Below are 24,183 nucleotides of genomic sequence, written 5' to 3'. Positions count from 1 at the left end.
TGCTGTAACTGGTGACATCTATTGTGTGTGTGTGTGTGTGTGTGTGTGTGTGTGTGTGTGTGTGTGTGTGTGTGTGTGTGTGTGTGTGAGAGAGAGAATGAGTGTATGTGTGTTTGCATATTTGTATGTACATGTCCATGTGTGTAAGGGCTTAAAATGAATTACTTTTGTGACCCATATGATTTCTGAGGTGTACACAGCGAAGAAATTTGACTTGAATTGCTGGGTATGGGGGCTGTCTACTAATATAAAAGATTGATATTGCTATTATCTGCTTAAGTTAAATAGTCATTATTCTGGCATTGCATGACTAGTATGTTTTTAAGTGAAACGATACTTTACTGTGGCTATTGTTGAAGTGATTTAAAACTCAACTACATTACTGTAGTCATGATTTTATTAACCACAACCAAATATCTGAGGTATATGCAGTGATCTTCAAGGATCCATGTTAAATCTCTTGTTGTTCAGTATATTCATATAGTACACTGATAATGCAGCAATCATCTTCACCCACTGAAAAACTTGGCGCACTCTATAGAGTCAAACGGTACCTCATAGATAATACCAGAAAAAATATTGCTCACTCCCTTCTCATCCCTTCACTAATTTATGCTGCTGCCATCTTCATTAATCTACAATCCACTCTCACTCTTGGAACAGTGCTGTAATAAAGTGGCAAAATTTGCTTCCAAGCATAATTATAGGACACTGCACTGCACTGTTTGGCCTTAAAATACAAATTTAAGACATTAGTGCTAAGGCATTATCTTACATTTTCCCAAATATTCACTTCCCATAAACCCCTCTATTATCCAGTTAAATGCCCTACTTTGAAAAATAGTTTCCAACTTTATAACTCAAGTAGACATTTGATATTTACTGGCAAAATATTATCAATTGTTATAAAAGCTAACATCTCAGCTGGTGACACTTTGTACTACTCTATTTTGGCCAACATTTGGAACACCCTTGCTCTCATTCTTAAAAACAAAGTAATCAGCATTTTAACGGCACAAACAAGAGAATACCTAAGGAATACCTGGCTCTTTACATGCACAATTCCCAGATAAATTTCCTGACCCTTACTTTCCCCTATTCTTTCCAGGCACATTGACCTTAATTATTATATTATTATATAGTTATATTAATTATATTAATAATTACGTTATTCCAAAACCTCCTCCTTGTCCTCTACCTCTCCCTATTCTTCCTTCTCCCTACCCTAAAACATTCTTTCTCATTGCTTAATACTAAGCCTCCATTCTCTTCCTTTTCTCTCCATCTACCAACTTAATTTCCAAATATATTCTTTAGCTCTTTAGAAGTTGCTGTTATTAATTAAAGGTATTCTGTTTAAATGTTGCATATTTGTTTATTATTTTTATACCTCTGTTTATTGTAATCTATACAATATAATTTTGTGGAGCATTTCTTCCTAAGCCTCCACTGAAAAGGATAGATTTCTACCTGTCAGGCTATCCCAGTAAACAAATGCAATAAATACAAATAAACAGATAAATAAATAAGTCAACAAAGCCACTATAATGACTGGATTGGGGGCTGTCTGGGGATGGCTGTGACTGATTCTACTGTCATTTGCTTGTGTCAAATGGGCATTATTCTGTTTTGGCAGGCCTAATGTGTCTTGATGTGAAGCAAATTGGAACACTTTACTATACCTAGTGTTTGTGTGAAACTATTTTGAAATGCACTGTTGTTGCCATAATGTTTATTTTTATCACAATCAGACATGAGATGTGTTTCGTCAACAAATTTGGCATCAATTGCTAGGTACAAGGGCTATTGATGAATACAAATGACTAGCTCAGGTTTCATTTGTTTAAGTTAAACAGTCATCATTCTGGCTTTGCACAGAACTAGTGTGCATTAATGTTATGCCAGCTAGAGCACTTTACTGCAGCTATTCTTAGCACCTTTAGACATATCAGGTGTGCACAGTCATTCAAGTTGCTGTAGTTGTGGGGTATAGGGGCTGTCTGAGGATGGAAAGGAAAGACTGGGGGAGTGGGTTATGGTGTATAAAAACTAGTTAGTTGGCTATAATTTTTTTCACAGTCAGATATCAGCCTTGGATCCCGGGAACTACCATCCCATCAGTCTGACAAGCCTGATCTGCAAGAGCATGGAACACATTATCATGGAACTTATAAACAAAGACATTGACAACCTTCAAACACTGGATCTCACCCAGTTTGGGATTGTGAAGGGCTGATCGTGTCTCCTGAATCTGACTGACTTCTTCAAATCAGTCTCCAGAGCTGCGGATGAGGGTAAAGCAGTCCACACAGCCTATCTGGACCTCGCCAAGGCCTTCAACACCATCCCCCACTCTGGAATCATAGATAAACTTGCTAAGCTGGGCATAAATCCCTACGTCCCTCAATGGGTTGCCAACTGGCTTACTGACATAACCCAGACTGTAAAAGTAGCTGACTCCAAATTCAGCTCCAGACAAGTGACAAGTGGAGTACCTCGGGGTTCATTCCTGGGACCACTCTTGTTTGGCATCTACTTCTCTGAAGTACAGGCCAACACTAAGGGACTCTGGCTAACAAAGTTCACAGATGACTGCAAAATGGGAGCCATTATTGAATCCCCAAATGATGTTGATATTCTACAAAAGGGCCTTACAGAAACAGATGCTTGGTGCCAGAGCCATGGGCTCAAGCTTAATGCCAAGAAATGTATAGTTATCCCCTTTGGAAAAAAACATGTACCCATGAATTACCACATAGGTGGCAGTACATTAAACATCAAAAGTGTGATGAGAGACTTAGGGACACAGGTGGACAGTGGTCTCACTTTCGATAACCACATCGCCACAACAGTCAAGAAATCCTTCTATGTGGCACACCTCATCACTAAGGGCTTTTCATCCAGAAAAAAGGAGGTAATTGTCCCACTGTACTCATCCCTCATTAGACCCATTATAGAGTATAATGCCCAGTTTGGTATGTACCTCACAAGACATCTGCAACAGCTGGAAAGGCCACAGAAATACCTCACTAAAAGAATCACAGACCTAGAGCAGATGCCATGTGCTGACTGTCTAAAAAAATCCAGCTATACTCTGTGGCATATCGTCTACTCAAAGGCAATCTCTGCTTAACATACAAGGCCATGTCAAACCCTGAGCTGTTGGACATGCTCCACTTAAAGAAATCCCAATTCCTCAGAGCCACGTGCTCCAGGGATCTACACCTTGTCATCACAATGAACAAAACATGCTGGAGGGATAGGTTCTTGACCCAGAGACTCCCCATACCCTGGAATAGACTGCCCATACATGTCAAGTAGAGTGCCTCCTTGGCCCTCTTCAAAAGGAACTGTGATGATTGGATGGGAGAAAGGAAATTCACCCTGGGGATCATGTCAGTCGCCTGCTAGACAGGGGTCCAGAGAAGTAAATATTATGGGAAGAAATATCCAGGGAATTGTTATGGCTAGGCTTGTATAGGCCCTAGGGCCAATAGCCTAGTACCAACCTATGAACCTATGAGACGATAACTGTCTGTGGCAGACTGGGTAGGATGTGTGGTACAGCAAGTAGCATTGCAGTCTCACAGTGCTTAGTTCTGTGGTTGATGTTTTTGTTGTGGTTCCTTCTGTGTGGAGTCTGCATGCACTCCCCTGCTACATTATAGGCTTTATCCAGGTGCCCCCCCCCCCTCCCAGTTGTACAATATCTGGCTGTGGCCTTTTGTACTTTTACTTTTGTTTCAAACTAACAACAACGAGATACACAAATGGTTACTTTTTTGGAGACTAGAGAAGTAGCCCTATTCCCAGACAAGATTTATATATCCTTGCAAGCATTTGTCTGCTCTTTTTATTGAGAACTACTATTTTGTCAGCAATAAACATTAAATGTTAGACACAACTTATTTACTTGAAAGAAAAATATGACTGATTTTTTTTTCTTTGCTTATGATTTTAGTTCACAACATCACTGTATGAAAATGTTGAATGAAAAGCTGTAAGATGTACCTCAGATCATCTATAACTGCATGGTTTCTAGGGGCCTAGCAGCTTCCAGATCCTTGTCTTAATTCTGTTGCTTCCTCTTCACTTATTACAGTGCAGTCCTACTTAATTAGGATGTGGAAAAGGCTGGAGGAAAAATTTAAAAATTAAGACTGTATGTAAAAAAAATAAACTAAAAAAGAAGTAATCTGGATTGTGTTGAGTCAGGATGGGAGATATAGTGCATGCACTCAGGCAGGTGCAGTAGGGACCATTGTCCACCAAGATACCTCCATGAAGTCCTTTGTCTAAGAATCCATATCACATAAGGCTGACCCTGTTGACTGCACTAAGCTATCTGAGGTGCATATAATCAATGAAGTATCTAGAATGAGTGGGTTTTGAAGCAGTCTGTGGATGAAAGAACTGACCCCCATCTACTATATGATCATAGATTAAGGGTCATTAATCTGGCATAATAAAGACGCACCCCATCCCAGTTAGCTCCATCCATTCAGTTTCTTTCTGCCATCCCTTTGCTTTGAAGTCCACAATCATCTCTGCTCACAGCCATAATGCTTTGTAGTACATGTAACATTAGCTTCCCCAACGTACTACTATTACTTGCATATCAAAAAGTTTAGGAGTGCATCGTTTTTTACAGTTTTGAAAGCCATAAAACACTTAAAGCTGCTTCACATACTCCAGGCAAAGTTGTGTCAGTAGCTTTAAAAGTGGTGTGTGACAGCAAAAGTGTCTTAACAGTTTTTATAGCTATTTTAGATTTTTGCATCTTCTCTGTGGTAGTTGGCAATGGTCTAGTATAGCTTAGCTTTCCCTCCATCCTAAAACTTAACAGTGGTGAGAGGTACTTATCTAAACTGTAAGTGCCATTCTTATAACAGACAGATGCATAATAAATTTGTCTCTTTCCTGAATTTAGATTGTAATTACAATACTCTAGGTACTATTTAATTATTTGTTATAAATGGAATTGACAGTCTGTGCAGTGCTTTGAAGTCAGGCAGTACTGCTGTGCTAATTTTTTTTCCAAAATCCCAGAATAATAATGGGAAAAATCCTTAAGTCTGTTCTTTTTCCAGTTTAGGCAACAACTTAAGTTTCTGCCAACATTTCTTTAATTAGTGGGAAAATATGCAGAACTTTGGTATGGGAAAAGCAGATGACAAGACAATGCATATGTTTAAATATTCTAGGGTTTAAATGTCAGGCTTAGCTAAGTGTCACACATACTTAAAACATATACTTAATTATTTTAAAAATAAAGTTTAAATGAGCCGTTAATCTGGATAAAAATGTGATGTAATTTTGTATGCAATACAGTTACAAGGTTTTCATAGATTGTTTTATTTTTCTAATACAAAGTGTGTGTGTGTGTGTGTGTGTGTGTGTGTGTGTGTGTGTGTGTGTGTGTGTGTGTGTGTGTTCGTGTGCATGTGAAAGTATGCTTAGACTTATTCTTTAGTATCACAAAATAGTGCAAATGAAATCCTGTTTAGTGTTATTATTTGTGTTGTATCTATAATGACTCACATGACAACAAATGTTTATTTGGATGCACTGCGGGGGTGGGAAGACAAGCCGTCATCACAAGTTGGATCATGAGGCTTTTGTTACTCCAGTAAAATCATCAGATTAACTCCATAAAACTGCATATTTCCTTCCACTCCTGTTCCCCTGGCTCACTGCCAAGTGACTTGGGCGTAGTGTATGTATTTGAGTGGAGAACAACTTTTTTTTTAAATAGTGGCTGATTCACACAGACTCTGACAGAGTTAAATAAAACCCATATGGCTGCATCATCAGGGGCGAGCCTCTTTCCTCTTTGCTTTTAACGCTACCCACACTTCACACTGCCATCAGAAGAAGACAGATCATTCAAGTGGCTGGACCAGCTTTTGATATTAGCAGCAGCCAGTAAAGTGAGACTGCCCTTGTAGTTACTTTTGTAAGGGCTTCCTGAACTAACAACTGCAGAGTCAGGTAAGGTAAATGATATAACATTAATTATAACAGCAGGCTTGCAGCAAAGGCAAGCCTGACTTCTCTGTTGAAATTCTAAACTTTTTTCTTGCTTGCAGCAAATTTATTAATTATATAAAAAAATAAAAACTGGATAATGGTACAAATTCTGCTTGCATTCAGTGCATTAAGAAGTTAAATATGTTAACAGATTTTATGAGGATTTATAAGTAGATAGTATTGTCTTTACATAGTTTTATTTGGAGGTTTCATTGCTAAGGTTTAACCTACTAGCTTTTTTTTCTTGTCCTTGCAATATAGAAGTGAATGCTTGGAGAGAAGTAAATACCATGAAGATATACAGTTTAAACTAGATTAGCTCATTTTCCTGCCAGAGGTTGTTAGGCAGGTCTTTCTACTCTCTTCTACTTTTCAGGACTGTTTTGTTATATGCATTCCTTAACATATTTCTTACTTATGCCATATTTAACCGTGGGTATCATTTACAGGTGTCCTTTTTGAAATAAGTAACACTTTTATGTTATAAGCATGTCGCATGCTTAAATATGATATTTGAGTATAGTGAAAGCAGTGCATCTTTTAATGGTTGAGCCCTTATACTACAACTGATGCTAAGTACTATGTTTACTTGTGTCTTGGATATTGGTGAAGTGGCAAATTAAAAAAAAGTAAATAAATATACTGAAAATAAAATCAGCTATGGCAGCTGTAGCACATATGCATGTGCATGTCATATAGTTGTGCGGGGAGTGGCAGTTGTGAAACATGCAAGCGGAAACAGAGATGAGATAGAAGGAGAGACGGAGGGGAGGCTACCTGGCACCCTGCCAGGAAAAAAAAACTGTTTTATATCTTAAGACTTTGAATCATGAAAGGTTTTAGAAAAAAAACTATTTGTGCTTGTGAGGAGACCCTGTTAAATAATTAATGTATTAGTTTTCTTTTTTCATTTATGATTACATACAAATCACAGCATGATTCATTGCCTTTTTCAAGGATCTACATTTACTGGTAAAGCAGTAGTAGAAATTTATATTCCTTCATTATTGCCTTATCTATGGTTTGGTTATTGTTTTTTTTTCTTTTTTATACATTTTTGCTCTACTGTCATAATTGTCATTTTAGCTGAAAGTCCCAACATTTTATACTGTGATGCTTTAGACATGCATGACATTTCATAATTTAGCAATTTGGAGCTAAGCATGTCATGTGCAAAGTGACAGGGAACTATTAGATTTCTGTGTGCTATGCTGACACACCTTCAGCCTTGTTAAGAGGGCTCCACCCTTTGCTGGAGGTGATGAGCTGTTACTTATCCATCACCACTCTCTTAATCCTTTTTAAAAATGTGGGTCACTCCCAGATAATATGAGGCACCGCCCATACCAACAGAGGTGCTCTGATTTATTTTGGCAATATCCCTTTCCTAACTAGGGCTGTTTAGTTAACTATTTTAAATGAGTTGATAAATTGTATGCAGAACAGTTTTCTGGCTTCCAAATACACAATGATTATTTGAAATAACTGCAGGCATGTATTCTTTGTCAGGAATCCTTTTCAAATCATTTAACAATATTAGAAAAAAATCATATTCCATTGCCATTATAAAAGAAAAAAAGAGAACCTAAAGTTTTGACAGAAAGAAATATCTTTTAACGTCCTTGAATAATTGTCACTATGTCGCACTGTGTCGGTATTCATATGTGCTCTCAGCTGTTCATGACATCCATCTTCTCACTTTGTCTAGTTTCAAATACTCCCATATGATGACTAATGTAGTGATGGCTATTTAGGATTTCTGGTTATGGAACCTCTCCTCTCTTATTCAGCTTTAGCCTCATTGCTCTGAAAATGTTTATTTTTGTTCTCGCCAGACTCCACATTTAATAGCAGGGCTAGAGCGGGAGCAAAGGGTAACTCAGTAACTGGGTGATTCTACTATTTTTTTCACTTCGTTTTTATATTCTCGTTTTCTTGTTTTTGCTTCATGGTAAAAAAGGGCAACTATTGCAACAGTCTACATCATAGCTTCTGAAACATTCTTACAGTGAGCCTTTCCCAAATCACACAACAGTCTTTGAGTCTCTCCTTGATATCAGAAATGTACTATCATATAGCATACTTAAAAGGTGCATTCCTACTCTTCCCCCAAAATATGCACATTTGGACAAACTAAAATTTTGTATGTTAAACTATGCTTTTACAGCTGATTTGTACAAAGTACAAATGCAAATTAAAAATTATCTTTCTGTGTTATTCTGCACCCACATTAATATGTGACACATACACACACACACACACACACACACACACACACACACACACACACACACACACACACACACACACACACACACACACACACACACACACATATATATATATATATATATATATATATATATATATATATATATATATATATATATTTACTGAATAGCTATTGTTTTTTCTATTCAACATATACAGACTTACTTGGGCTTCCCCTGAAATAGGCCTAGTCTAGTCTCATCATCGGAGAAACACTGGTCTATGCTCATAAAACTACAAATGTTTCCATGTGTACCATTGCTGGGTGAAGCAGGAAGGAGACCATGTCAAAAAGAAGACAGCATGTTTCCCTATTTATTTAAAGAGCATCTTTTGTGACCTCTTGTGCCCTACTTCACTGGCTGGTGTCTGAGTTTGCAAGACTGCAAACTTGAGCAAGTAATGAAAAATACAGCTTTCTACTTCCATCCTAGAAATGTGAAAATGAAGATATTGTGTGTAATCAGCAGATGTAATCTTTTTCAAAAAGAAAGGTGCAAGAAAGAACTCCTAAAACTTATGGTGGAAAAGGCAGGAAGTTTATTAGAGAATTTGTAGAAAACCTGAAAGTGGATTAGGAACACAACTTCATACCACTTTTAAATAAACTAAGGAATAAGGTGGCAAACCTAGGATACCTGAGCAAGGGAAGACTGAGGAGATGGATAGAATGTGAAAAATATGATACAGCTTCAAAAGGATGACAACAGGACACACAACAGCAAAATGCTAACCTGCCACTTTAACCTCAGTGGCTGGGAAAATGCAGAATCAAATGTGAAATCAAAGACTGAGGAAATTTTAGAGTTAAAAGGGACACAAAGGTCAATTCAGCATTGATTCATGAATTGAGGGCCATTTTTATTAATGAAATTTTTTTTGCAGACCTAGAGAGAAGGTAGGGTAATGCAAATCCAGTCCATTTAGGTTTGCATTTTGAAGTGCAAAATATAGAAGTTAATACAACATTAAACAAACTCATAGTAGATCCTAGGGTGAAAACAAGAGTAAAACATCCACTGTACTGAACAGAGAATGATAGTAAGCACATACCGCACCAAAGAAGGGATGGTAGTCAGAACAGTACTGCAGGTTTTAGTCCATAGTCTTGTCCCTAACAATATTGGTTGCAGTGAATCTTAGAAACTAGGGAAAACATATTTTCAAAATACATCTTCAACCCAAATGATGAACATGGGTAGCAAAAGGATGAAAACAGAGTTAATAATGCTAGAGACATTGTTGATATATGTATTGCAGATCAAATTCAATGCAAGGTAATATATCAGGGTAAACAAACACTAAGAGAAAGTACACTGCATGAGAAGTATTCCTCAGGGCTTCTTATATCAGTTAATCTAAAATAAGCAAGAAGCATGAGGATGTAATAAGATGGACTGGTAGGATGTAAAAATGTACTTGAGAAGAATAAACAGTGGAACCTGAAAAGCTGGAATTGGAATCCTCCTCAGATAGTAAGACATCCACAATTGTATTTTGCACAGTTAGAGATCATGTACAAAATGGTGGCAATTTAGAAAAGGGCAGAAGTCATGTAGGTTTTAAGCCAGATGCAAAACAAGAAGAGGCTAAAGAAATGAATATGTACATTTTTGATCCAGACAGAGAAGAAAGATAGTGAATATCTGAAGGCAGCTCTCTTTTTCTCCAGTGGTGGATGCTGTCAAGGTTCCAGTTGATGACTGTTGCCTAGTTGAAGAGATGGACATTTGTATGCACAGGTGTATGCACAGGCTGAAATGAACAGAACCTCTGACTACCAAGTACTGTACTTTTCATGGAGGCTTCTGGAATTACTATTTAACTGTAGCCTCCAAACAGGCTTCATATCTCATGAATAGAGAAAGGTAGCAGTCATCCCTTTGCACAAAGCTGGGCCATCTACAGACCCTGGAAACTACAGGCCCATAAGTCTCACTAGTCTTATATGTAAAGCCATGGAAAGAATTATCATGGAAATGATCAATAGAGATATAGTAAACCTCCAGTCACTGGACCCAACCCAGTTTAGTTTCGTCAAGGGCAGATCATGCCTACTCAACCTGATGGATGTCTTTGAGAAGGTCTCTAAAGCAATGGATGAGGGCAAAATCATTCACATTGCCTACGTTGACCTGGCCAAGGCACTTGACACAATACCCCACTCAGGCATTGTTGACAATCTCAAGAGGTTAGGTACAAACTTGTATGTCACCCGGTGGATAGCCAACTGGCTCACAAACAGGACTCAGGAAGTTAGAATTGGTGAGTCCACCTCTACAAAGAGGCCAGTCACAAATGGAGTCCCTCAGGGATCAGTCCTTGGACCACTCCTTTTTGGCATTTCCTTCTCAGAACTCAAGGCCAATGTCGATGGTCTCTGGCTGACTAAGTTTGCAGATGATTGCAAATTAGGAGCTGTCATTGAATCTCACACTGACACAAATGTTCTCCAGGAGGGGCTGACACAGACAAACAACTGGTGTCAGAGCCATGGACTAAAACTAAATGCCAAGAAATGCATAATAGTATCCTTTGGGAAGTCATCCATCCCTGGTAACTATCATATTGACAAAACACCCCTTAGAGTTGACCCAGTAGTCTGGGACTTAGGGACACACATAGATAGTAATCTAGCCTTTGATCAACACATGTCTACAGTGAAGGAGGAAATCATTCTATGTTGCCCAACTTATAAACAAAGGTATGGCATCTAAGTCCAAGGAAGTCATTGTTTCGCTGTATTCAGCATTCATCAGACCTGTCACTGTGTACAATGCTCCCTTTGGTATGTACCTAACCAGGCATATCCAACAACTTGAATGTCCACAAAGGTTCTTTACTAAAAGAATACAGAGCATAATTAATATGTCCCATGCAGACTGCCTCAAGGCCCTATCCCTGTATTCTTTCTCCTACAGGCTTTTGAGGGGAGATCTATGCCTGGCATACAGGGCATTGTCAGACCCCACTCTGATGGACTTCCTGCATATCCACAAAATAAACAGTACCAGAATTATTCATTCTAAAGTCTTAAACCTTGCCTGTGATGTAAATAGGACCTGCTGGAGAGATAAGACTACCCCATCTATGGAACAGGCTCCCCATCCATGTGAAGCAGAGTTCCTCCCTAACCCAATTCAAGTGCAGCTTGGACAATTGGATGGGAAACAAGAAATTCATCCCTGGTTTGGCACCAATGTCTCTAATGCAAACAGGTAATCTGCAAATGGTTCATTTCCCAGGCCCATGCTTACACTTATCAAGGGTATCAGAACTTGTCAGAGATTTGGGATGCATGGCTAGGCTTAAAAAGGTCCTTGTGGTCATTATCCTAGTAAACACCTATGAACCTATAAGGTTTAAGATCCTGCTACAGCACTGACCTGTCCTTTCCTCTGATGGGAGGTCATAGGGAATAACAGAAACATATCAAGTTACCACGACACAGCACTTGTTCTATACAGGTATTAGACTGCTGATCAAATGAGGGTATGGCCAAGTCAGATTTATGAGGGATGGTCAGGTTGACAGGAAAAAAAGTAAAATTGTATACTGCTGAGGAAAGAAACAAGAGGACCACTTCATAAAAGCCATGGTGTGCTTCACAGGAACTAACAGACTCCAAGAGAACATCTTATTACAGGAAAAGAGATAAAAGTGGTACAGTCTCTGGAGACTGTAGGTGGAAAACCCTGGAGAAAATCTCTCAATGCATGGTGTAACCTTTTTCATGATACTGTAGAGATAGAATAGTGAAGAAGATGATGACTTTGCATTTTGGACATGGTAGAAGACAGCATCCTTAGCTAATTAGGGTCACTGATTTCTACAATAAGTAGAAAGAAAGAAAAGTCAGGATAACAAGCTGTGTCTGTCTAGTCACCTGCTGTCATTTAAACAGTCATAGTGGCACTAGAGAAACTAACACTGACAATGCTAAAGCTGACAGATTCAAGTTTGTTTCTTTCCTATGGTTGTTATGGTGGGGATTTGACAGACAAAGACTTTCACCAATACTGGGGTAGGAATCTGTCATTTAGAGATAATCTACATTGGCATTTATTATGGTTTGCAAATATAATGCATAATGTATGCCACGTGTGGAAAAAGGTTAAAGATGACTGAACAGTAAAATAAATGCATAAAGGCATACCTCTGCACTTTCTTGTGCAACAGTCTATTTGTGCATCATTGTTTACATACCTATGCTTGAGTAATACAAGAATTACAAGTGCTCATTTTTAGGGATAACCTAACAGCAGTAGGTGGTTACATGACTTGCTTCAATGCACACAGTATGAAACTGAAAGTTGTCTCAATCTGAATGCAATTTATTTAGGAGGTCTGATACTTTCTCATCTGGACCATTCTTAAGCTTATAATATACTGAATGGCATTAATTTCTTAAACTGTTTGAGGCCATAAATCAACATGACAAAGTAACCCATCTTTGTCATTAACTAAATGAATTTTTCTAAATAGATGTCATAATTTTTGTTTGACTCAGAAGTGGGATAGCTGAACCCACCCCAAGTGATTTTTGTGTATTTCACTACCTACACATTTTCACGTGAATAGTTGCACCTTCACACACACACACACACACACACACACACACACACACACACACACACACACACACACACACACACACACACACACACACACACACACACACACACACACACACACACACACACACACACACACACACACACACACACACACACACACACACCAATGTACATATTTTATATGAGTAGGTACAGGTCTATGCATAAGTAGATAAAGACAGACAGAGAGAGAGGGTGGGAGAGAGAGACAGAGGTGGCAGTCAGAGTGGTTCGAAAGACATACTAACCTGTTAGAATGGCCTTTTTTCCAGTCTTTCATTTTTGTCAGTCATGAAATGATATATCCATTTATGGTGCAAAGTTAAGAAGCTGTTGTAATCCTTGGAAAACAAGTTCTCTACAAGAAAATAGGACACAGATGAAGTTCTAGAATGTTTAGAGCACAGGAAACAGCTGACACTATAAGGGTGTGAATCTTCTTTCTTTCTGAAGTAAATCACGTAAATTGAACATTTCACAGTTTTGAGTGCACACTTTATTTGCTTTTGATACTCGTATAGTGTAACCTTCTATAGAATTCCATTCACTCTGATGAAATGACTTCCTGTATGTTACTTATGAGTAAGATGTGACATAAATGGAAGACGTTCGTCTTGGCAGACAGTGGACTGCATCCAGATGTTTTCCGTTACTGACAGTGTTCTACTGGTGACCACCTTTATTCATATTTTTTCACCATTCAATAAGTGAAATAAAATAATTAGCAAAGTCGCCATTTTATACAATGCATTTAGAGTTAAAAATGACTGCATCCAAATGTTTTCTGTTACTGACAGTGTTCTACTTGTGGCCAGTTTTATTCATATTTTTTCACCATTCAGTAAGTGAAATAAAATAATTAGCAAAGTCGCCATTTTATGCAATGCATTTAGAGTTAAAAATGACTGAAGGGAGCAGAGATATTTCCCTCCAATATTAATTGTAGAGCGTGTCACCACTTGGATAAATGCACGCATATAACAAGGTTAGATTAGAAGAGTATAGAAATGTTAATCTGGCAATAACATTGGGTAAAATAATGGAATACCTTCAGAAACAAGGTCTCAGATGCTGCTGTTTTTCTTTGGTTTTCCAAGTTAATTAACAGTGGGGAGGTGAACCATCTGCATTATTTCATCATTAGTTTTATGCCTATCAATTCCATTTGAAAGATTATCATACAAGGTAGCCAGGTTAAGATATGACCTAGGGTACTTTCCTGGTTACCTGATTATTGACAGATGGAAGATGTGTATCACAGTACAGGGCATGACATCTATGAAGAAACTGTAGTTAGAGGTATCACAGGGCTTAATAGTAAGCCTCTTTGTATATCCTCTGCAAGAATCTTTATTAAGGGATAAAATAAATTGTATTCGTCTTTTATATGATACAAAGATTTGCAAAGATAGCTAACAAGATTCATATGAAAGAATGACCAAAAGCATTGCAACTTAGCCTAAGTCCATGGTGATACAGAATTATTAATAGGGCAATCCAAAATTCAGAAAAAAGAGGAGGTGTTGACATTAGCAGTATAGGTAATATTAGCAACACAGGAAAGGATACAGAAAAAGTATACACATGTATCATATATTAAAGCAAGTGGAAAAAAATGAACAGACCTCAAAGCATAGAGGGTATGTATGAATAGTCATCACCATACAAAATAAGGGCGTTGCATTTGCTTTGGGCTAATAGAGCAAGATCTCATACAGATCCTCCTAGCAGTTCTAGTGTCTTGCATAACCAGGGATATTGGAAGAAGGAAATCCATCTGGAACATATGAAACTAAGAGGCACACATTATATTCCAGATAAATTTGGACAGTCTATAGAAGCTAATCTTTTGCATATCTAAAGGACAACTTGAACAGTGACTGCATATTAGAAGAAAAGCCTTATTACTGCAGCACTTATGGATTAAGCCATGTCCTCAAAAGTATTTGAGAAACATGTAAAATTTGGGAAGAAGAAGCTGATATTGCAACTCTTCATTTTCCCACACTTCACTTTTTGGATATAGCGGTATTGAGAGGTCAAATATTATCATGCAAATATGTCATTAATATACCATAATTTCTTCTTCTTCTTCTTCTTCTTCTTCTTCTTCTTCTTCCTCCTCCTCATCTTGTATTATGACTAAACATAACCAAGAGGAAGAAAGAGGGAACTGAGTTAGTTTTATCGATTTTTTTTAACTCTTAATGGAAGCAAGACATTCCGTGTCTGGGAGTTAGTACAGAGAATCAAGACTATGAGCTATTTTTTATAGTTTGGGGTGGAATTCCCTCTGCTTCATGTGCCTACTGTGTGACACTGTGCAAGTGGGAAACTGAGCAAAAGGCTACTCAGTGGCCTTTTGATGTGTATGACTAGTAACTACCAATATAGATATTGCGGTGCAGCATATGCTGGAGTGTTTCACTTTTGGGTGAGATGACCTTTGGATGAGACATTAAACAAAGGTTCACCTATATTCCTTAGTTGGTGGCAGCTCATATGGATGTAAAACATCCTGTGACAGCTATCAAAATATTAGGTCAAGTTCCCCAGTGCCCTAGCAAAATTTCCCCTAGTCAGTATGAATAGCACCTTGGATCTCCCTTGAAAAGAGGATGTTGGCTTAGTGGGACTAACCTAGTCAACAAAGTGTAAATATATAAATGTAATAAGCAAATATTAGCGTTGTCGCCTCACAGTAAGATGCTGTCCAGTTCGATTCTCAGCTAGAGCGTCTTCTGCATAGAGATATGTGTGAATGGGCGTACCTTCGTTGAAGGTTGTGCATCAGGGCTGGTAACTCGGCATGTAAAAATCAACTACCAATCATTAGCAGACCGGAGTTCCACTGTGGCGACCCCTCACCGGGAAAAGCCGAAAGACACAACTGGCCATGAAATTGAGAACAAATGTTAAAAACTGCATAGATCTTGTTGCACTCAGAAGTGACATGTATTACATTGTCAGCTGTACATTACTCTGTCCTCAGTATTACACATTGGTTATGACAGACGAAGGATGTGTCATTGATCCCTTCCAGCCAGATATACACATTACCAGCAATATTCATTTGAGAATACAAAAAATATATATATCATACCAAGAAAAATCCATAACATGTTACAAGGAAGGAAGCAACTCAGCTTTATATGTAAGAAGTTAAAATTGCAGACCGATGTATTTCAGAGAAACTGCAACATCACTATGCACACAGCAAAAAATATGCAATTTGATGTGTGTTAGTGTAGTAAACTACAAATTATACAACGACCCCCCATTAATATTCTAAAATGTGCACGCTGACCAATCAGCATGCACAATGTAAATCAGACTTATACTAATGGAAAAAGGTCCAGTCGCCCTGCCTTTTTCCATTAGTATAAGTCTTTTTTTACAGCAATGGAGAACGCAAGATCTTAGTTGCTGTTTAGCCACTGTCTCGCTATGTTAAAGGAGTTGAACATAGTGACACAGCTTTATAAAAAGTAACGGAGATCTTCCTTTCTCTGTTGTTTTTTTAAAAGCTGTCTCGCTATGTTAAATGGGTTTAACATAGCGAGACAGCTTTAAAAAAAGCAACAGAGATTCTCTGTTGCTTTTTTTAAAGCTGTCTCACTATGTTTAACTCCTTTAACATAGCGAGACAGTTTGTAAAAAGCAACGGAGATCTTGCTTTCTCTGTTGCTTCCACCCACAGCTCTGATGTACTGCGTAAGCATACACATGCGCAGTACATCAGAACTGCCACAGAATAGCAGACAGCTGAGGAAAGGCAGCAAGGAGGCATTATACAATGCCATTATTTAAGAAAAGTTAAGTATTTTTTTTTCTTAAATAATGTCATTGTATAATAGCAATAGCCCACGTCTGGGTGTGGATAATGCTGGATTTACCTATGGTTGTCTTTGTTTGGCCACTCGGGCTTCACCCTCATGACCAAACCACACCGACCGTGGGCTAATCCAGCATTACCCACACCAAGGTGTGGGTTATTGCTATAGTATACTATTCTTTTTTTTATAGCTTATGTTGTCTGTCTTCATTCTGCCTTTACATTATCTAACTACCTGTCTCTCTGTTTCAGAGACACTGTATAGAAAACATTTGGCAGCTGTGCATTTTGATTCATTCAAATTGTACCACTGCTCAGTTTGGCTCTGAATGACCTCCTTTGCCGCTAAACAAATGCACTGCACATATCAAACGGATACATTTTTTTCAAAATACTTTGAAAGTTTGGAATTATGCTTTTTCTGCCAGGCATTACAGCATGACCCATTTTACATTTGTGAGCTTAGCACCATATCAAGTGTTTGTCTACAAAAAACATATTTCAGTGTTAATCTTACAATGTATTACACTGCAATTCCTGCCACAGTTAGTCTTCACAAACATTAGAATCCATACTTTATGTCCTTTCCTTCCGGATATTTGAAAATTCCTAATAAATCTATCCATCCCCACTTAAAATATGTTTAATTTGATTAAAATAATGTGGAAATATATGAATAGTTAAAAGAATCAAAACATTATTCTAGTGATAACACTTTAAGGGGTAAACAGTCCTTCATAATGCTACTTCTTATCCTTAAATTCACATCTTTCAAGAGTCACTACATAATGTAGCATAGGAATTCTTCTGTCAATGGTTAAGGTAAACTTAAAATGGATTATTCTGTTTTTCATAACAAGAGAAGAAATCTAAATATCTTTCCAATCTTTGCAACAGAATTTTTGAGTTGCTTACTGACTGAATGCATGATGTTTCTGGAGGGGAATGCAGTATAAATAACTCTATTCAAAATTATGGCCATCTTTTGAACAAGCTATTTGTGACACCTAGAGCTTAACATAAGTTTCTAATATACAAAACGCATCTTATCATACAAGTTGACAATATGCAACTGTCTCTGTCTGTCTCTGTACCTCTGTCTGTCTGTCTGTCTGTCTGACCCCTCTCTCTCTCTCTCTCTCTCTCTCTCTCTCTCTCTCTCTCTCTCTCTCTCTCATTATAAATATGCGTGTTTTTTCACATTCTGAATGGAGAAATGCCCTTTTTTGATGATATAATGAATGAATGAATGAATGAATGAATGAAGTAAATTACAAATTGAAGCAAAATGGAAAAAGAATATCCATCTGGATATATCACAGAAACATGCTGAAGCCCTGGAAAGAACATTAAGTTTCCATATTGAGTATATTCATGGAAGGAGTTCAAAACTCCACAGCACATCTTAAAGTAAAGATATTAGAAATATTGTCTGTACCCTAGAGAATGAAGTTAGAGAACTGGTGCTGAGGAATATAGATGCATTTTCAAAACTGTGTGGCTGATCTAGTCTAAGTCACTATAATGACAGTGTTCCTGTATTTTTAATCCATCGCATTAACCCTGCAATTCTGCAAACTGTTCATATTGTTCACAGTGTTTGCATATGCCTCTGAAGTAGGCATACAAGTAGACATGGCACAAATGAAATAGGGGGGATATGCTGTTTTCTATACCGAATGGAAAGTTAAGTAATACTGTGATGAGTGGGGGTATTGAGAGCTTGAGCAATAGTGCTTGGTTATTAAGTGGACATTATCTACCTTTAGTAATTATATCTTGGGCAGAGAATTTTTATTAGTTATAGAGCATGCACCTCATCAATGGCTCTGCTGCCTTGTAAACAATAATTCCAGGCCTACAAGATGGGTGTTGTCACTACAGACATTCTAGTTTAGGATAGTACAGTGCCTTAATGCAGATACTCTGTCCATGAGCCATGGCTGCTTGAACCAATTATTCTACCATGGGGATGCAATATAGCAGTGACTTTGCCAGTTCTGAACACTACTTGGGAAATGGGGAAGGTAAGAAAGACCTGACTCAATCCATGTTGTGCACTAGAAGGTGTCTTGTTGAAAACAAATACAGCCTTTATAAGCAGGAAGCAAGAAGCCACATGAGGGTAAAAACTGATACACTTTATATCTGAGTCCAGTAGGCTTGGTGTGGGTCATTATGTCTAATCCCACAGGGATTTATGGAGAGGAATCTCCAGTGTTTTGAGTATAAGAAGATGACTTTAGCATAATGGACCTACTATGCAACAAAGGAAAGTCTGATGAAGTCTATTGTACCTGTTGAGTTTTCCTCACCCTTGTGGGAAAGTTGAGAGTCCTCCCTACCTTTGTGACTGTTACTGCCTGTGCTATAGCACTTTAAATGGAAATACCCTGAACCCTGGACATTTCTCAGCCACCTTTGACTGACTCTTTGTGTGGTTGTGTGCTGCATGTGATTGCAGCTATACTGAACTGTTAATTTTCACAAAGCTGTAGCTACTGTTTAAAGACAGTATTGCATTTAAGTCTTTTGTTTATACTTGTTTTTGCCAGGAACAGCACATTTTTGTTGAACTCCCTTTTAAATAAACATATGCCAAATGTTGTAAACTGGTGATTAAGAGAAGTTATGTGTTTACTGTTGAAATTAAATATAACTATATACATACATGCATACAGATAGATAGATAGATCGATAGACAGAGATAGGTAGTAGAGAGATAGGTAGGTAGATAGATAGAAATATAGATAGTGAGAAACACAAATCAATGATGTCAGTTTAAGACTCTAACAGTCCAAACATAAAAGATGTCCAGAATCAGACAGTAGTTCTTGAATGAATGGTGAAGTTTGTTAGTACTGAGCACCTTTGTCCACACATCACGGTAGACTTCATCAAACTAAGAAATAGCTCAAATGTTCCTTTCACTGATGAGGTCCATTATGATGTGTTCAAATGACCTCTCTACCATTTGAGAAGTACTGACTCATTAAAGACTGCTTCAGTCTGTGATATGTGAAGACAGCACATATTTAATAACAGTTTTATTTAGTAATTCTTATTATATGATAAAATAAAACAGGAGCCCTCTTAGTTTCTGCATCCAGACTGAGAACACACACACACACACACACACACACACACACACACACACACACACACACACACACACACACACACACATATGCACACACACACACACACACACACACACACACACACACACACACACACACACACACATACACACACATACACACAGACACACACAGACATACGTGCGCACACACACACACACACACACACACACACACACACACACACACACACACACACACACACACACACACACACACACAGACACACACACACACACACACACACACACACACACACACACACACACACACACACACACACACACACACACACACACACACACACACACACACACACACACACACACACACACACACACACACACACACACACACACACACACACACACACACACACACACACACACACACACACACACACACACACACACACACACACACACACACACACACACACACACACACACACACACACACACACACACACACACACACTCACACATGCATACATGTTCTCAGTTATTTACAACTGTATTCAGTTCATACACTTCCTCAGCATACAGGCTGCTGTTGCCAGCATCCAGCTCCAAAAACAGCCACTCCCATGAGGTATAATGTACAGATTAGTCCTGACTGGGATGTTTCACTACATCTTTCCATGGTGTTCCTTTAGATGATCCTCCAGGTAAGAAACTAACTTGTTAGTTTGCTGCTTTCACGCACCTTGTTTGTATATAAAACTAGCTGGCAATTAAGACCTTGTTATCCACCTTACTGCAGTGAGAATATTCTGATATTCCATACTGCAGCACATCTAACAGCACATTTTCCAAACTGAACATGCACTTTAGAGACATTGCATATTTATATATATGTACATCACTGCATAAACAGAGACAATAATGATGCAGCAATCTGTTGGCTAAAATCTCAGCATAAAGCCAACTGATTTCACTTAAAGTTATAAAATAATAAGATTATGTTAAAAAATAGCAACAAATCTGTCAAAGATTCAGACAATGTGGAAAGCTCTTTTTATTGCTATTAACCCTACACCTGATAATAAGATCCCCTTTAAGCTTGGTCCAGTACCAACATCCTTTATTAAGTCCCTACTTAAAAAACTGAAACCCACTACCCTTTCAGCAGACCTACTACCTGCAGAATATCTCCAAAAAACTGATAATGAAATACTATACCCCATATCAATTTTAATCAATAGAACTGTCCACGAAGCCTATATCCCCCACATCTTGAAAATCTCCCACATTGTTCCTCATCATAAAGGGGGAGATTCCATTGAACTTTCAAATTATAGGCCTATAGCCATTCTGTCTCCCTTGGCTAAACTAATGGAAAAATGTATCCACAAGCAATTTCTTGCCTATCTAAATTAAAACTCTCTCCTAGCCCCCTCCGAGCATGGATTTCGACCTTGCCATAGTACAACCTCAGCCCTTCTCTCTTTCTCCCATACAATAAATCAAAACCATAATGACAACAAGCTCTCCTCAGCCCTCTTCCTTGACCTATCCAAGGCATTTGATATGGTAAATCACCAGCTACTCTTAAACACATTAAAATCATTCTCGATAGATAACCTAGCAATTACCTGGTTTCATTCTTCCTAAGTGACAGACAACAAGCTGTACTATGGAAGAATAACCTATCGTCCCTTTTACCAGTCACCCTTGGAGTCCCACAGGGCTCTATATTAGGTCCCCTCCTATTCTCCATATTAATTAATGACCTGTACAAAGTCATGCCTGATGCAAAGTGTATTCAGTATGCAGATGACTCAACCCTAATCTGCTCTGCCACCTCCCCCACAGATTTACAATCCTTGTCCCAAATCACTTTCAGCAAAGTAGAGAACTGGCTCAATGGTTGCCAACTACTATTAAACCCAAATAAAGCCAAATTATTACTCTTCTCCCCCACTTGCAAGGTCCCCTCACCACCTCCCACCATAACATCTAACAATGGTACCATAATTACCCCAGAACCTAGTACGAAACTACTGGGAGTGATCATCAACAACAACCTCAAGTTTGATGCTCACATAGACAAAACTATTAAAACAGTTAACAAAAAAATTAGGCTCTTTATAAGGATTAAACCATTCCTAACCCCATCTGCTAGAACTGTTATTGCCTGTACACATCTGCTATCGACCCTTCTTTATGCCTCACCCATCTTCGTAAACCTAAGCAAATCAAGCCTCAATAAATTTATTAGGTTCTACAATAACATTGCCAGATTTTCCACAGGATCAGCTTATAGAACCCATCACTGCCTTAACCTTTAATCGTTAGACTGCCTTGAACAACCCTATCAACTGCAATATAACCAACTAATAGTTGTTCACAAAATCCTCTACCAACCAGACAGTACACCCATACTGAAAAATATTATTACCCCCTACAGTAACCTAAAATCCCTCGCCCTTCCAAAAAATTGCTAGTGCAAACTGTTAAAACCAACAATTCAGCTGGTGAATCACTATTCTCCAACTCTGCTGGTAAAAACTGGAACCTACTTCCTGCTGAACTCACCACTGACCCCTCCTTATCCCAATTCAAAACATCCCTTAGGAAATACCTAAAAATGCAGTGGCTTTGTCCCTGTACAAATCCTGACTAACCCCCACTCAAACATAATTCATAAATGTGAACCGAACTACAAGAATAAAACTCTGACTCTCTAACTGTTTAAAATTCTTTTTCCCCCACCTAATGGAAATATTTAAAGTTAACACTACGCCATGTATGATAACCACCTTAATATATGTGTTTTCCTTTTTCAGATGAAATCTTTAACTATTTCTTTTTCAGCTACTAGCTTCCAACCTTTGCTGTGTGTATGTGAGAAAAACATGTACCTGTGTGTACATATCATTCAACAAATCTCAGTTTTGTGATAACTCACTGTAATAATTTTTTACACTTGTTTTTGTACATTTGGAGCTTTTCTCCTTGGGCCTCCCCTTAAAATGGACCTGTATCCAGTTGGACTTTCCCGGTTAACAAATGTAAAATAAAATAATGATAACTCTCATTGGAGCTGCGAGGTTTAAAGCACTGCTGATATAAAAGACTGAGCAGATAGGATACAAATCGTATGATAAAATTATAAAAATAATCAGAAATATGTTATCAAACATCACAGAAATTCATCTGGTAAAAAATGCAGTGAAAGTGTATACAGTTGCTGGAGGTTGAAGAGCAGCAACTCTGTTGTCATCGCAAGTGGTAGGGATCTAGAAAAGTACTTTTGACCAGGAAAGGTCCAGTCAATCTGAGAAAGTAGTAACTGTGAGTGTAGGGGATGCTGATCTGCACAAGGAGAACTGTGGGTAGAATCAATAACGTAATTTGGTGATAGAGACACTCTAAAAGACATTAGCCAGGCTGTGCTTTATAGTGCACACAGACAATCTAAATTGGGGGGCTGTGCATTACTGTGTTTGCACAGTCACTCTAAAATAAGGTAGCCAGGCTGTACATTAATGTGTGTATACAGACAATCCAAAATAAGGGGGCCAGGCTGTGCAGTTAGTTTCTTTCAAAATGTCACAGTGTGGAATGCTAAACTCATAAAAAAAAAAAAAAAAGTTTTGTAGCCCAGCACCATGTATGACTGGGTTTATATACCCGAGCACCTAAACACCAACATGTCTTCATCTAACTGTGAAAACATCAATCGTCCTGAAGGGCGAAATCTGAAACGTCGAATCATCATGATTGGCCCTTCTGTGGTATAGCTCCGTAAGGTAAGTGTGCGATAGTTACAGACCTTAGGGTTAGGGTTAAGTTAAGTGCATACATGGTGGTATATGCAAGATTTATGTAAGGTTAGAAGTAGGGTTTAGTTTAGGGTTAGAAGTAGGATTTTGGTTAGTGTATGTATGTGGTTTATTTAGTTTGTGTAGGTAGTATGTAGCGGGGGGGTGGAACGGGACAAGTATGACATTTCAAATTTTTGAATTTCATGGTTTAGGGCGTTCGGTGTATTTGTGGTTTGCGGAATAAGTGTCAGCGTTTAGTTGCTCAAGTAAGTATATGTTCATGTTTTTAATATGAACTCGTATGACTGTGGAACAATTGCCACTAAATATCTAACAGAACAGCTACATTGATAAATTAAAAAACAATTTAGACCAATATATGATACTCTGCCATACCATGTTTTACAAGTTTCAGTATAACAGTATAAACTATGGCCATAGTAACTGTGTACACTATAAACCTCTAATTTAGCTACAGTTAAGTCTTTCCACTTATGATGGAGAACTTGACCTGTTCTTAAA

At 38.1% G+C, this 24,183-nt stretch overlaps 1 protein-coding gene across 1 annotated transcript in view; it reads left to right on the top strand.

Annotated features, from left to right (window-relative positions):
* The first annotated feature begins 5,777 nt into the window (after positions 1–5,777).
* Positions 5,778–24,183, top strand: part of EMP1 (epithelial membrane protein 1) — a 44,173-nt gene continuing 25,767 nt past the window's right edge. The window contains exon 1 of the mRNA XM_044074518.1: positions 5,778–5,991. The gene's annotated coding sequence lies outside the window, so the exon portion shown is untranslated. The remainder of the gene's footprint in view (positions 5,992–24,183) is intronic.

The sequence above is a fragment of the Protopterus annectens genome, chromosome 1.part1, assembly GCF_019279795.1.
Source record: "Protopterus annectens isolate FY-2018-M chromosome 1.part1, PAN1.0, whole genome shotgun sequence".
Lineage (NCBI taxonomy): Eukaryota > Metazoa > Chordata > Ceratodontiformes > Protopteridae > Protopterus > Protopterus annectens.
This window is presented reverse-complemented; position numbering and strand designations above follow the sequence as displayed.